Source organism: Caretta caretta, chromosome 2 (assembly GCF_965140235.1).
Source record: "Caretta caretta isolate rCarCar2 chromosome 2, rCarCar1.hap1, whole genome shotgun sequence".
Classification (NCBI taxonomy): Eukaryota; Metazoa; Chordata; order Testudines; family Cheloniidae; genus Caretta; species Caretta caretta.
The window spans coordinates 57259620-57274192 of NC_134207.1; positions in this window are offsets into that span (position 1 = coordinate 57259620).

Sequence of the window (14573 nt, forward strand, 5' to 3'; positions counted from 1 at the left end):
CGAAGCAGCCAACTACTGCTAAACTGACCTTGTAACATTTCCAGTTAAATTAGAAGTGGAAAATATTGAAAAAATTAACATGAGCCTTTTCTTAAATTCAGCTCATCTTTTCCCCCCATATACTAACAAGAATCTAGACTGGTAGGTGCCAAAAAGAACTTTTTGAGGTATGCTCATCTCTAACTTTGCCATAACTGAAAGTATGTGATAAATATTTACCCAAGTCGAGTCATCAGTTACATATAGCTGGGGAATAAATCTTTGGTTGTGTATATTTCCAGTTTGATTGCAGGACACAATAGAATTCTATGAGTTACAATGGAGTAATTTGTCTGTCCATGACTGATCATCTTCCACCTACGATGGCCTGCCACAAAAGGAGCTTTGCACTTGAACAATCAGAATTCCATTCAACTGGCTGAAATATATTTTAAATCTCCAGGTTCAAGGGACACATGCCACAAGATTTAACTAGGCCACCATTTTGAGCTGCATGAATGTTTATGCAAATATAGCCAAAGTTCAAAGTGGCTTTTATTGCCAAATGATCTCAGAATATGTGGAATATGAGCACTTCAGTTTTTCAGCTGGTGTTTGTATAGTACGTTTCTTCTTAACTGGTCAAGGGGTACTACCTGCTCTTTTTCTTCGTTGTTTGTAATAGCCATTAAGCTTGGAAAAAATGGTTTCCTTCCCAGCATCTGAATAGATCTTCTGCATACATGGTAAATGTTCTCCACACCTTTCATCTAATGGAACAGAGGCAAACTTGCTTCTAATTTTCACTTAGTATTTACATCCCAACATATGAATGTTGTGTTTTTGTGTATCTGGTGTCAACAGTTTTTAGAACAGTTCAGCTGCTTCTGCCAAGTTAGCAAAAGCACAATGTTCTTACATGGGTCCTACAAAAATAGTGGTTTCTTCTAATTGAGGGTAGTGGGAAGGTGTAACTTAATCTTGACAACTGAGTGGGAGAAATATGTTAGTAACTTTTTATTTATTTATTTATTTATTTATTTTAAGGTGAATCAGGTTTGGGTTTAAATTACTTGACAATCTTCTTTTAAGACAGAAGGACCAAAGCTTTGCAGTAAACGGTAAAATGTCATTGGGTTGGGTTTTTTTTCCCCCCATGGAAAAAGTAGTTCAGCTTCGAAGAATGCGTTTGTGACAAACAACAGATCAACTCTGTTAGAATTAGATTTATTTTTAAAAGCAGCTTATGGGGTGGCAATGTTATGAGAAAATAGTAATGCTGTGAACTCTGTGTTGAACATGGTTGAAAGGTGTACATCCAAGAAGATTTAAAAAGTAGTAGCTCTTCTGGCAACTCACTCTTGAGAGACGATTATGTGAGTAACCTAACTAGAGCAGCCACAAGGAAAACACAAAGGTTACCTTTTATCTAATCAACAAACGCCTTTTAAACCATACTAGTTTCACCAGCCTAATCATGTGCCAGGAACCTAAAGTTTGAGTACTTCCCATCCAGAAATGTAAATTGGGAAGTTTGACACAGTTGTATTAGTTCATTATAGTGTCCTGTCATTGCTACTGAGGTTAATTCTATATGTGGACAGAATACATCTTGATGCTGGAAGAACTAAAGGATGTAAAATCACAATTCTTTTCTGGCAAGTCCAGAATACTCCCCCCCCCCTTTTTTTTTTAAATGGTTATTGAACTTGTATATTGGAAATGGCAGTTCAGAGAGCTGTGAAATAAGGGATGCAGGGTAATAAGTTTGTGAGTAGGGTTGGGAAATTAAAATTACTTAACCATTAATGAATTTGTTGAATTTTGGTTTGCTTAGTTAAAGTACAAACTTGAGAATTCTTAGAAATGTGTACATTTAATACAAATATAACACCATATTATGTTTTTGGTAATCTTTATGATAGTGTTTACCAAGTTGAAATGAATGATTTTAATATCCTGTTAAGTAACAAAGCAAAATCTCACTACACAGGTAGTTATTCTAATTCAATACTACTCTGGGAATTGATTTTTTTGGAGCCAATATGGAACTGTAGATGCTTAATTCAGGTTTTTATTAATTTGCCAGTTAGGCCTTTTCCTTTCACACTAGAAATATCATCAGCTTCTCATATTCGTTTAACAGTTGAAGATTGTAAATATCTTCTCTTGAAAACCACCATTTGTAACAGTAGGTAATATGTAACTCTAATCTTAGTTTGCCATAAACTCTTCTTTCAGAGTAGCAGCTGTGTTAGTCTGTATCCATAAAAAGAAAAGGAGGACTTGTAGCATCTTAGAGACTAACAAATTTATTAGAGCTCTAATAAATTTGTTAGTCTCTAAGGTGCCACAAGTGCTCCTTTTCTTTTTATAAACTCTTCTGTTACTCTAACCAAATGTTAAAACATGGGTGAATTCTTTGGCTTAAAAACTCAATTGTGCGTCTTAGAGATGTTCCGTACGAGTGGACCCCACTCTTAGGTGCACATGCACTTGAGATCAGAATCTTTTAAAACACTAGTGTCTGTTGGTGTTGCACATGCCCATGTCATCCATCCCAAAGTTCAGTACCTCTTGTCTGAGCTCTGAAAAGCTCTGTTTGGTGTGATATCACAAAACATGTTTTATCTGAAAAATTTCTAAGATCTATCTGCTTTTTAGCATGCATGCTTTCTTTCAGCTATCTTCTTAGTGCATGTAAACACTATTTCTGTAGAAGTAGTGTTGTGCAATGGACTGGAAAATCTGTTAGTTAAGCAATCCATCATTTGCGTCAGAATTATTTCTGTAGATCTATGTGAAACTTGTAGATTGCAGGTGAAAGTTTCACTAACATCTAAGTCACTTTCAAGTTTTTCATAATTTAAGTAAGTACCCTCTGAGAAGTATTTAACTTAGAATAAACAAATTATGATTTAGATAAAAGGATATGTGTCTAAAAGTTACTTATCAAGTGAAGCTGATGTGTAGATAAGATGCACTGTAGATCGGATGATTTCAAAAAAGATGGTATCTCAATAGATATAATAACCTCAGTTCACAGCAATATTATTACTGTAGTCATGTTGTAGTATTTCTGTGGTCCTTCCTAAGGGAATCAACAGAAAGTTAGCAAGATGTTTATCTGTGATCAATCTTAGCCCGCTGCTGAATTACTAGTAAGAGTCAATTTAGGTTCATTCTGATTTACATCAGTAAATTACAGAATTAACCTAAACTGATTTAAGCAAAGGTTAAATTGGTGTAAGTGCATATACATTAAGTGTTTGCACCAGTTGAATTAAAAAATAGAAATTTTAAAATTTCTAACTTCAAACTAGTGTAGCTCTTTTACTATAGAAAAAATGTTTCATCTTGTTTCTTGTCCAGATGATGGTTTGGCTTGTGAGAAGCTATTTGTTGAAAGCATCAGAATTGATTTATTCATATGGGCTATCTGACTGCTTCACTTTTTGAAAAGCTGATGTATTTTAATCCAAAACCCAAATCTTACTTTATATAAATTGGAGTCCATTTAAAATACTAGTTGTGCTCTATGCATTTACTTTTCATAGTCCAATGAGAGAAGAAGGCATCTGTTTTGTGGTTTCATATTTGTAACTGCACACTTAGTGTGGGGTTTGCTCTCAAAACCTAAACTCATGCAAATGTCGTGTGGCATCCTGCTTCTGCTTTTGGAATTTCAGCATTTTATGCTGCCAATAAACACTTGCTCAGAACATCCCTTTCTAGGGTCTCTTGTTTTGCCATATGCTGTTCTGTTGTCTCTGCCAATATTTAATTGGGGTACTTCTGTTTAGGGTGGTGTAACCTTGTTGGCTAACACTGCACAGTTCTGTTTTCCTTCTGATAATATGTAGTGTCTCCTCTTTGCAAAGTCCTTTTTGATCTTTTCTGGTATTTATGTGAGGTCTTTACCATCTTTTGAAGTTTCATAAACATTTAGTCCATTATACAGCCGTATAAAATTACTTGTCATCTTTTCTCCATCAATCTTATCTTAATTCTGTACGAGCCATATGAAACAGCTGTATAAATCTTTAATTTCTCTCAGTTCCTCATTTTCAAGGTTGGAATCACTTACAATTAAGCAGTTAACAAGTCATTTAAATACACTTTTTGGATTTATGTGGAAGGCTTTTAGTTCATAAACTTACTTACATTTTTTACTTTTATTTAGAATTGGCTGTACTTTCTATAGTGTATTGTAAAGCTATTTATTAACAATGAGTAACTTCTGAGCCCTCATGTTCAACATATGCCATAATTTACATAGTTGATTATGTAGGTTCTGAAAAAGGTTAAGTTATTTTCTTCAACTGACTCTATCAAGTATGAAAACTGATTTTTGGAAGAACTATGTACATAATTGCTTTTTCAGCATACTGATCCGTTCCCCTCCCCCCATAAATCACTAGAAAGAAGATTTTCAAAGGCAAAAATGAGTTAGGTACACAACTCACATTCATTTTCAGTGGGATGTATCCATCATAGAAGGGTAGGACTGGAAGGGACTTCTAGGTCATCTAGTCTAGTGACCTGCACTCAAGGCAGGACTAAGTAATAACTAGACTATCCCTAGCAGGTGTTTATCTACCCTGTTCTTAAAAACCTCCACTGATGGAAATGCCACAACCTCCCTAGGCAATTTGTTCAAGTGCTTAACTACCCTGACAGGAAGTTTTTCCTAATGTCCAACCTAAACCTCCCTGTGGCAGGGCGCTGCAGGGGAAGCCCTAATCAGCTCCTGCCACTCCAGCCCCAATCAGGGGAAATGGGTTGGGGCTAGGCAACTAGCTAGGACTGCCCTGGAAACTGGCCACACCTGCCAACCTTCCTAAAAGCTTGGGAAGCAGTGAGCCTAAGGTGGGGAGAGACCAGAAGTGGGAAGCTGGTGCAGAAGGAGCCTGTTGCCACTGAGGCCTGTGCTAGGCTAAACCTGTAAATAAGCTGTAAGGAGTTGGAGCTTTGTGATGGATACCGGACACAGGAATAAAGAGCACGGGTGCGTCAGCATCTTGAAGTGGTCCTGACACTTTAGGGACTAGGGCCAGGAGACTGAACCCAGGGAGGTTTGTTGAGCACCCCATTACACGTGGGAGCTTGCCCAGGAGCCAAAAGCCACCACCAGGGAGTGGCAACCTGAGAGAATGGAGGGCATGGTGCAGTGGCTGGCTAAGCAGCTGGAGGCTCTGCAGGAAACCCTGCAGGCTTTTCACCAGGCCAAGAGGCAGGCCTTATTTGTGTGGCAGGCTGAACAACAAAAAACCTTCCATGACTTCATCCGGGAGCAGGCCAATATACAGAAAAAGCTCCTGCACTGGGTGGTGAGTCCCCGAAGCACTGATGGAAACTGTGCAACAGGGCTGGGGCTCTGTAAAATGGTCCCTGTCGATGACCCCGACACCTTCCTATGTACTTTTGAACGGGTAGCCATGGGCGTAGGTTGGGATAAGGCAATGTGGGCGCTAAGATGGGCTCCTTATCTGGCAGGTGAAGCACAAGGCAGCCTATATGGCCTTAAGCAACGACCAGGCCAAAGATTATAAGACGGTGAAGGTGGCTGTCCTGGAACTGACGGGGCTGTTGGCCGAGAAGTACAGGCAAAAGTTTCAGGTGGACAGGGGGTTTGCAGCCCTGAGCTTTTGCCAAAATATTGACCAACTGGGCTATGTGATGGCTACGGTCCAACACCCAGACAGTGGGCAAAATAATGAATCAGGTGATTCTTGAGCAATTTGTGCAGGGCCTCCCAGAGAACATGTGGGTCTGAGTCTGGAGGCACCAGCTGATGACCATGGAGGCCACCGTCAAAATGACAGAAGAGGAGGCTGAGGCGGACTTTCCCCACAGGGAGGTGCGGACAGGCCATGACCTGGACTGGGGGAAGAAGTCCTGAAAGCCTCCCCCCCGGGAGTGGCCTAGAGAAAAAGAGAGTGGAGGCTAAGGGGGCCCCCACTCGCTCAGGTCAACTGGTCTGGCACTGCAGGCAGCAGGGTCCCAAATCCCAGGACTGCCTGGTGATGGAGGGCGAGCTTGCCAAATTTTGTGATTGGAGGAGTGCAGGAGAGAAGAACCGAGGGCGAGGGCTGGCCACCATCCCCTTATGGGTGGGGAGGAAGCCCCAGAGAGGTTTGGTCAATATGGCCTCGGCCTGCTCCCTCGTTCAGTGTGGGCTGTCAAAACTGCACTGGTTTGTTTATCCCCAGGAGACAAATTATGCTGGAATGCATCCATAGGGATTGGAGGCTTTGTCCCGTAGCACAGGTGCCCCAGGAGGTTGCGGGCAGATTTGCCTGGCAATGGGTGGGGGTAGTAGATGGGCTGCTTTACCCCGTGTGGGGGACAGAAAAACAGCTGTGGGAGGAGTCCCTTGGGTGGGAGAAGGAGGGAGCCCTCAGGAAAAGTGGGGTGAATCCCTCAGCCCCAGTGAAGGGGAGGACCTAGGGCTCCACAAGACAGAAGCAGGTCCTAGACAACAAAGGCAGAGAAAAGTCAGGTAAGAAGGGGAGAGCGAGCGACTGAAGGGGTGCCCCGCTGTGGAAACCGCAGGAGAGGAGGTCTGAGGTTTAAAGGGGGAAGGCTCTGGGGAATGCTTGCAGGGGCATTCTTCAGGCAATGAGGGCCAGGCCACCTCGGGCTCGGTACCTGCACCAGAGGCCCAGGATGGCCGGTGCGGGTGCCAGGCCCACCCGGCTCCCCTGCCAGTCAAGAAAGGGGAGCCGCTGGGAGAGCAACTGCCCAGTTGTGATTGGGGTGCAGACCTCTAGGTTGGAGTAGAGCTATGGAGCAATCTGCCCCACACGCTGTGGCTTTTGTGGGTGGAGAACCAACAAACCTTGTGAGGGGGATCCAGGGGACCACCTAGCAGAAGCCAAAGGCTGCCCCGAAATCACCTCCCGGGTAAGGGGAGAAGGGGCCGAACCAAGCCCCCCCAGGGGTTACTTAGTGGGCGAAGTGTGTGGCAGGGAGCTGCAGGGGAAGCCCTAATCAGCTCCTGCCACTTCAGTCCCAATCAGGGGAAAGGGGTTGGGGTTGGGGCTGGGCAACTAGCTGGGACTGGCCTGGAAACTGGCCACACCTGCCAGCCTCGTTAACGGGCTAAAAGCTTGGGAGGTAGTGAGCCCAAGGGGGCAGAGACCAGGATGGGGGAATAGGCTCGCCAGGAGCCTGCTACCCTGTACCCACTGAGGCCTGTGCTAGGCCTAAGCTGTAAATAGTTGGAGTTTGGTGGTGGGGACTAGACACAGGAATAAAGAGCACAGGTGTTGCACCAGTTTGGAGTAGTCCTGACTCAGTGGAGAGCTGGGCCAGGAGGCTGAAACCAGTGGGGTACAGTGAGCACCCCATTACACTCCCTTGTAGCAATTTAAGACTGTTGCTTCTTGTCTCAGATGTTAAGGAGAACAATTTTTCTTCCTCCTCCTTGTAACAAACTTTTATGTACTTGAAAAGCGTTATGTTCCCCCTCAGTCTTCTCTGGGCTGAACAAACCCAATTTTTTCAATCTTTCCTCATAGGTCATGTTTTTTAGACCTTGAATCATTTTGTTGCTCTCCTCTGGATTTTCTCCAATTTGTCCATATCTTTCCTGAAATGTGGCACCCAGAATGGGACACAGTACTCCAGTTAAGAACTTATCAGCGTGGAGTAGCGTGGAAAAATTACATCTCATGTCTTGCTTACAACACTCCTGCTAATACACCCTAGTATTTGCTTTTTTTGAAACAGCATTACACTGCTGACTCATATTTAACTTGCTCTTCACTATAACCCCAGATCCTTTTCCACGGTACTCCTTCCTTGGCAGTTCTTTCCCATTTTGTATGTGTGCAATTGATTGTTCCTTCCTAAATGGAGTACCTTGCATTTGTCCTTTTTGAATTTCATCCTGTTTACTTTGGATCATTTCTCCAGTTTGTCCAGATGATTTTGAATTTTAATCCTATCCTCTAAAGCACTTGCCACCCCGCCCAGCTCGGTATCATCCACAAACTTTAAAAGAAAAGAAGTACTTGTGGCACCTTAGAGACTAACAAATTTATTTGAGCATAAGCTTTCGTGAGCGTCTCTAAGGTGCCACAAGTACTCCTTTTCTTTTTGCGGATACGGACTAACATGGCTGCTACTCTGAAACTTTAGAAGTGTACTCTCTATGCCATTATTTATATAATTTATGAAGATATTGAACAGAATTGAACCCAGGACCACTCCCTACAGGACCCCAATCAGTATGCCCTTCCAGCTTGACTGTGAACCACTGGAAATGGTTTTCCAACCTTTATGCACCCACCTTATAGTAGCTCCATCTAGGCTGTATTTCCCTGGTTTGTTTATGAATTGGTCCTGTGAGACAGTATCAAAAGCCTTAGTAAAGTCAAGATATGCCACTTCCCCCCCCCCCCCATCCACAAAACTTCTTACCCTGTCAAAGAGAGCTATTAGTTTGGTTTGAAGTGATTTGTTCTTGACAAATCCATGTTGACTATTACTTATCCCTTTATCTTCTAGTTGTTTGCAAATTGATTGATTAATTATTTGCTCTATTATTTTTCTGAGTACGGAAGTTAAGCTGACTGGTCTATCATTGCCTGGGTTGTCCTTATTCCCCTTTTTATATATTGGCACTTTATTTGTCCTCTTCCAGTCCTATGGAATCTCTCCTGTCTTCTATGAGTTTTTGAAGATAATCACTAATGTCTTGGTTATCTCCTTACATCCCAGAATACTCAAGATTACTATTTCATTTATTCCATCATTCACTAGCTCTCTATGGTATTTATATAGCTCCTAAAATATCTGAGCTTCTCACAATCCTTAATTGCATTTATCCTTACAACACCCCTGTGAGGTAAGGAAGTACTATTCTCCTGGCTGCCTAATTCCCTTCTCTTTTAAAATCCCAGCCTAGAAGCTTGGCACAAATTGCACAAGGGATTACCTACCTATCTTTGTTTAGCTTGAGGTAGGTCAATCATTTCAACAGGCAGCAAAACAATATGCCTTTTAAAGACACACTAGTCACAGCATAAACTCAGGAGTATTTCTTACTTCTAGCTGTCTTTTATTTCCCATGTATTTCATTTTTTTTCTTTTCTGGTTTGATTCCACTTCTCATCCTCTTTTGCTGGAGAGACGCAGGTACAGTGGTCCCAGAGTAACAGCCGTGTTAGTCTGTATTCACAAAAAGAAAAGGAGTACTTGTGGCACCTTAGAGACTAACCAATTTATTTGAGCATAAGCTTTCGTGAGCTACAGTGGTTTTATGTAGGTGAAGTCAGTTTGTTTTCTTCAAAAGATCCTGTTCCTGAGAAATTCCTAATGCATTGCAGAGGTCAATAGCCTTCTTTAAATAACCAAACTGGTCAAGTGGGAAACAAACAGAATTCCTTTGTGAAGTATGCAGTCCTCCTCACTTGTGAGATGTAGCCTCCTTGCACTGCAGATTATACTTGTGAGGCCACTGGACTAACAAAGGGAGATTAATGTGAATGTACAAGTAACTTCTGATGGGAAGGTGGAGGAGGCAGGACAAAAGAAAACAAGGTGCAACATGACCAAAGTGGTAGAATTTGCAAGGAATCAGACATTAAGATGCAGTTTAGTATCTGAAATATTCAAGACACTAGTAATACCTAAGTAAAAGGTTCATTTTATAACTCTCTTGCAAAAACACTTTATAGATAATAATGGGGGATGGAAAGTGGTGGAATAAAACTGGTCTGGACAAAACCCAACAAAGATGCTTGTGATTCCGTGCACTTCCTGTCAAATTCTAACATGAACACTTTTAATATTCACTAAAATCAGAAATTAATGTTCAGTAAACTTGTTTCATATTTTATTTTTAATCTTTATTTACTGCTTATACACATCACAAAATATTGTAAACAGTCAAAACAATATGCTCACCATGAGAGAAAATTATAACCATGTTAAATAATGGAAAAAAATTTATACAAATAGCCATTTGAATTCAAAGGCAAATTTTGATTGACTATAGTTGTAACCTTTTGGGTTTGCTTTCTCTAAACATTCAACCCCTGAAGCTTTAACAGAAATGATCAAGAAAAGTGAATTAACACCAAATGCTTGAATCTTTACTGAAAAAGTTTTAAATTGTATATTCAAGTACAACATTCATGACTTGCACTGTGGTGGTTGGATGTCTTATGTAACTAATCAAGAAACAGAAGCAATGCCAAATGATTTATGAAACTAACCACCATAGTACAGGTTTCAGAGTAACAGCCGTGTTAGTCTGTATTCGCAAAAAGAAAAGGAGTACTTGTGGCACCTTAGAGACTAACCAATTTATTTGAGCATGAGCTTTCGTGAGCGACAGCTCACTTGAAATTCATTCTGTCTCTATAAAATTTGGAGTTAGATTCTAAGACTGTGATTGTGCACCCTTGAAGTCCATGGCAAAACTGTTAACTTTGCTGGTGCAGCGTCAGACCTGAGGCCCAATATTGAAGCTTTATAGAGGTAAAATGAATTTCATCCATTGTGTTGGATATTTTCAGCAGCCACTTAGTACCCCCCACCTTCCTCTAAAGGCTGGTCTTCCAGCTGTCCCTCGGCACTATTTACACAGAGTACTGGCGTCACTATACAAGCATAAATGAAGATCCACTGTCCCTCCCTTGCCCTACTCCCTGGTATAATCTTCTACAGGGCTGGTGTGACATCTCTTCTCAATGCACACAGACAGCCCTCCTTCCCCTGCACAGCCCATAAGCAGGGCCTTGTGCCAGTCCTCAGCATTGGGGTGAAATGCAAACTGAGAATTTGTGCTACCGTTTGTGAACCATTTTCCAAAAGAGAATTTTTCACTGTCTAAATTAGTGAATACTTTAGAACAAAGAGTTCCATGACCTGTTCATGAACAAATTGAGAGAACTGAAATTATTTGCTGAATAAACTAGTCATTGTGTTCTATTTACTCAGTTCTATTGTGACCAGCAGAGAGTTCTTTCCAACGTGTTCTACTGTTGTGTCTTAATCTGAGTATGGGGCCCCACTGTGTTAGGCACTTTAACAACACTTTTTAAAAGACACCATGTTGAAAATGTTTGCAATCTATGTTACAATATCACACACAGATGAAACAACAAATTGGGGGATGGGAAGTAGCGTATACAGCAACAGTACAACATATGTGGAACACTCAAATAGCCCATATTCCATTCAAATCCAATGACAACAAAGGGTGCTAAAGCTTTCTTCGCATAAAAACTAGAGGATGATTATCCAGTGCCACTGCTGAAAAAGTAGGAGGCCAAATTTGCATAAATAATACCTTTGGTAGTTATAAAGCAGCTGATCCTGCTCCTGCTGAAGTCAGTGGAAGCTTTGCCATTGACTTCAGCAGGGCCAGAATCTGATTAACAGTTTCCTAAACAAGATACACAATGATCCTTTTAAGGGCCAAATTGTACCTTTTGCTTACTTTTGATATCCATGGGGTTGTGTAGGAGTGAGGACAGAATTGGGTTAGCACTGGATATTGCATGAGTATACCTTAGTAAATAACACAAAACAGTTTTGGATTGGATTAAAAACCTTCATAAGTGTAACTAAATACAGGAAAGAGATTTTTCATAAATTCAGGGGCATGTCAGGGCTGTATATTTTTGCAGCTGAGCGCCTGTAGTGGCAAAAGACATGAAAGAGAAATTAGTCATTTTTTATTACAGAATGGAGGGTGATATTAGTATTTATAACACCTAACTCAAAGTCCTACAAAGCTGGCCTTAATATGTACTTTATATAGTAGAACATACAAAACAAAATCTAATTTGCACTGTAGGGTGTGTGCTGGCAGCCGCACACACAATCTTTTGACCTTGATTTTCTGGAACAGGATTGAGAAGTTCATTACCATGGTTTCAAATCAGTTTTATTGCACTGTAATTATGCCCCTGTTGACTAATCAATATGCACGTTTACAGCTGAACACATGCCCATCGCCTAAACTTGATATGCTTGCTGTGTGTATAACATACAGCATTAAAAACATTTTAGGGTAAAGGTGTTTGGTTCATGTAAAATAATACAACTTAGTAAAGCTAATTATGGTGCTCAGTTTAATATTTTAACTGTGTCAAAAGGGCAGTAGCAGAGTTAACCCTACATCAATCCCACCTCGAGTTGTTTACGCCCACTAACTTCACTATCACAAGGATTTCACTTGGAAATGTGACCTTGTCATTTATTTTAGCATGAAAATGCTTCTAGATTGCATCTCAAAGCCTCTTTCTCAGTCTTTTGGCAGGCTACTGGCTCCTTTCCCTTCTAAAACTTACATGTGCTGATCAGCCATTGGCATACCTTTGCTCTCAAAACATAAATGCTTTCAGTGAAGAGAAGTTTCAGAGTAACAGCCGTGTTAGTCTGTATTCGCAAAAAGAAAAGGAGTACTTGTGGCACCTTAGAGACTAACCAATTTATTTGTGCATAAGCTTTCGTGAGCTACAGCTCACTTCATCGGCTGCAGAGAAGGGAGTTTCAACAGCTATTAGGTGACAGGGAAAGCGGGCTCAGAGGTAGTCCCAGCACATCAGTTGGCAGTTCCCAAGGGGTTTTCTGTGATCCAACCCGTCACAGTCCCATCTTCTGGCATTTGGAAGTTTAAGAACACCCAGAGCATGGGGTTGCATTCCTGACCATCTTGGCTAATAGCCACTGAAGGACCTATTCTGCAGGAATTTATCTAATTATTTTTTGAACCCAGTTATACCTTTGTCCTTCACAACATCCCATAGCAACAAGTTCCACAGGTTTACTATGCATTGTGTGAAGAAGTACTTTCTTATGTTTGTTTTAAACCCACTGTTTATTAATTTCATTGGGTGACGCCTAGTTCTTGTGTTATGTGAAGGGGTAAATTACACTTCCCTATTCACTTTCCCCATACCTGCATGATTTTATAGCAATCAATCATATCCGCCATCTTAGATGTCTCTTTTAAGATGACTAGAACCAATCTTTTTAATCTCTTCTTGTATGGAAGCTGTTCCATGCCCCTAATTATTCTCATTGCCCTTCTCTGTACTTTTCCAAATTCTAATATATCTTTTTTGAGAGGGGGTGACCAGAACTGTACGCCATATTCCGGATACTGCCAAGTCACCCAGTTTAGTGGAAAGAAAAGGAGTACATGTGGCACCTTAGAGACTAACCAATTTATTTGAGCATAGCTTTCGTGAGCTCATGCGCAAATAAATTGGTTAGTCTCTAAGGTGCCACAAGTACTCCTTTTCTTTTTGCGAATACAGACTAACACGGCTGTTACTCTGAAACCAGTAAGCCCGTGCAGTCAGCTTTGGATTCAACTATCTTGAGTGCTTTATTAAGATGGCAACTTCTGGTAACAGGACCAGCTCCAATCACAGAATAGACAATCCAACACACGACAGGTGGTTTTAAAAAATAAAATACTTGCACAATTAAAAGGGGGGTGTTTGTGCATGTATACGCATGTAAAATTTGTTTTTAAAGTGCACCACTCAAAAATGTCTGGCCATACGTACTCAAAATCTTTGACTGCATCTACATGATCCGCAACACAAAGGACAAAAAGAACCCAGGACTTAAATGGTCTACAGACAACTAGATGATGACACAGCAGATTTTTAGAGTAACTAATGGGATGAGCTGCCCAGCATCATACTAGAAACTCTCCAGATTATTTGTTCATGGAAATCATGGGATCTCACACATGATCTGCCAGACACATTCATGCACTCACCCAGACACTAACCTGCAGCCTGGGAAGGGACAGTGGGGGAATAACTAGTATTAGAGGCAGGACTGGTAGCACTACCTATTATGAAGGCTGCCCCACACTTCACTCTGTTTTTGGTTGCATATAAATTTACCAAAATGTAACCCTTTAGGCTGAAGTCTTCCAGCCAACTGTTTCCCCTCCGGCTGAAGCCTTCTAGAAAATTTCAGCTATTTCTGAAAACATGAAAGAAAAATACCTTGTTCTACCATTTTTAACAAAAATGCAGATGCCCTGTTCTTTGAGAAGCTCTAGCATCCCTGTGCTTTGGAGCAGGGGTATGACTATTTTGCGAGGACATGACCTTCATCTCAGGGTTGTGCTGCCTCCAGGAAAATCTACCCACCTTTAGCAAAGTTATAATTTAAGCATTTGAAACATCACAATTTGCACATGCTCAGTAGAGATCAGCTAGAGTTTCAGAGAAGTAGACAGTGACTAAACGCTCATGTGACCTCGCTGCAGCTTTCCCTGCAATCACCGGGGGCTGGATAGGGGATACAATGCCAACCCTCCAGGATTGGCCTGGAGTCTCCAGGAATTAAAGATTACATCGTGTGAAAACACCTCCAGGAACACGTGCAACCAGAACTGGCAACCCTAAATCCCGCTCAACTCCGCGCATGGAGCAGCCGCGGGGGCGAAGAGAACTGGAGAGCGGTGGCGAGCTCCTGCTCCCCAGAGGCCCCGCACCCGGCGGGCCCGGGGTCTCTCCTGCCGCCGAGCACCCCGCCCAGGCGCTGCGGGGAGGCTCACCCAGAGGCGCAGCGCCCAACGCCCCATCCCCTCCCGGCTCAGGGCG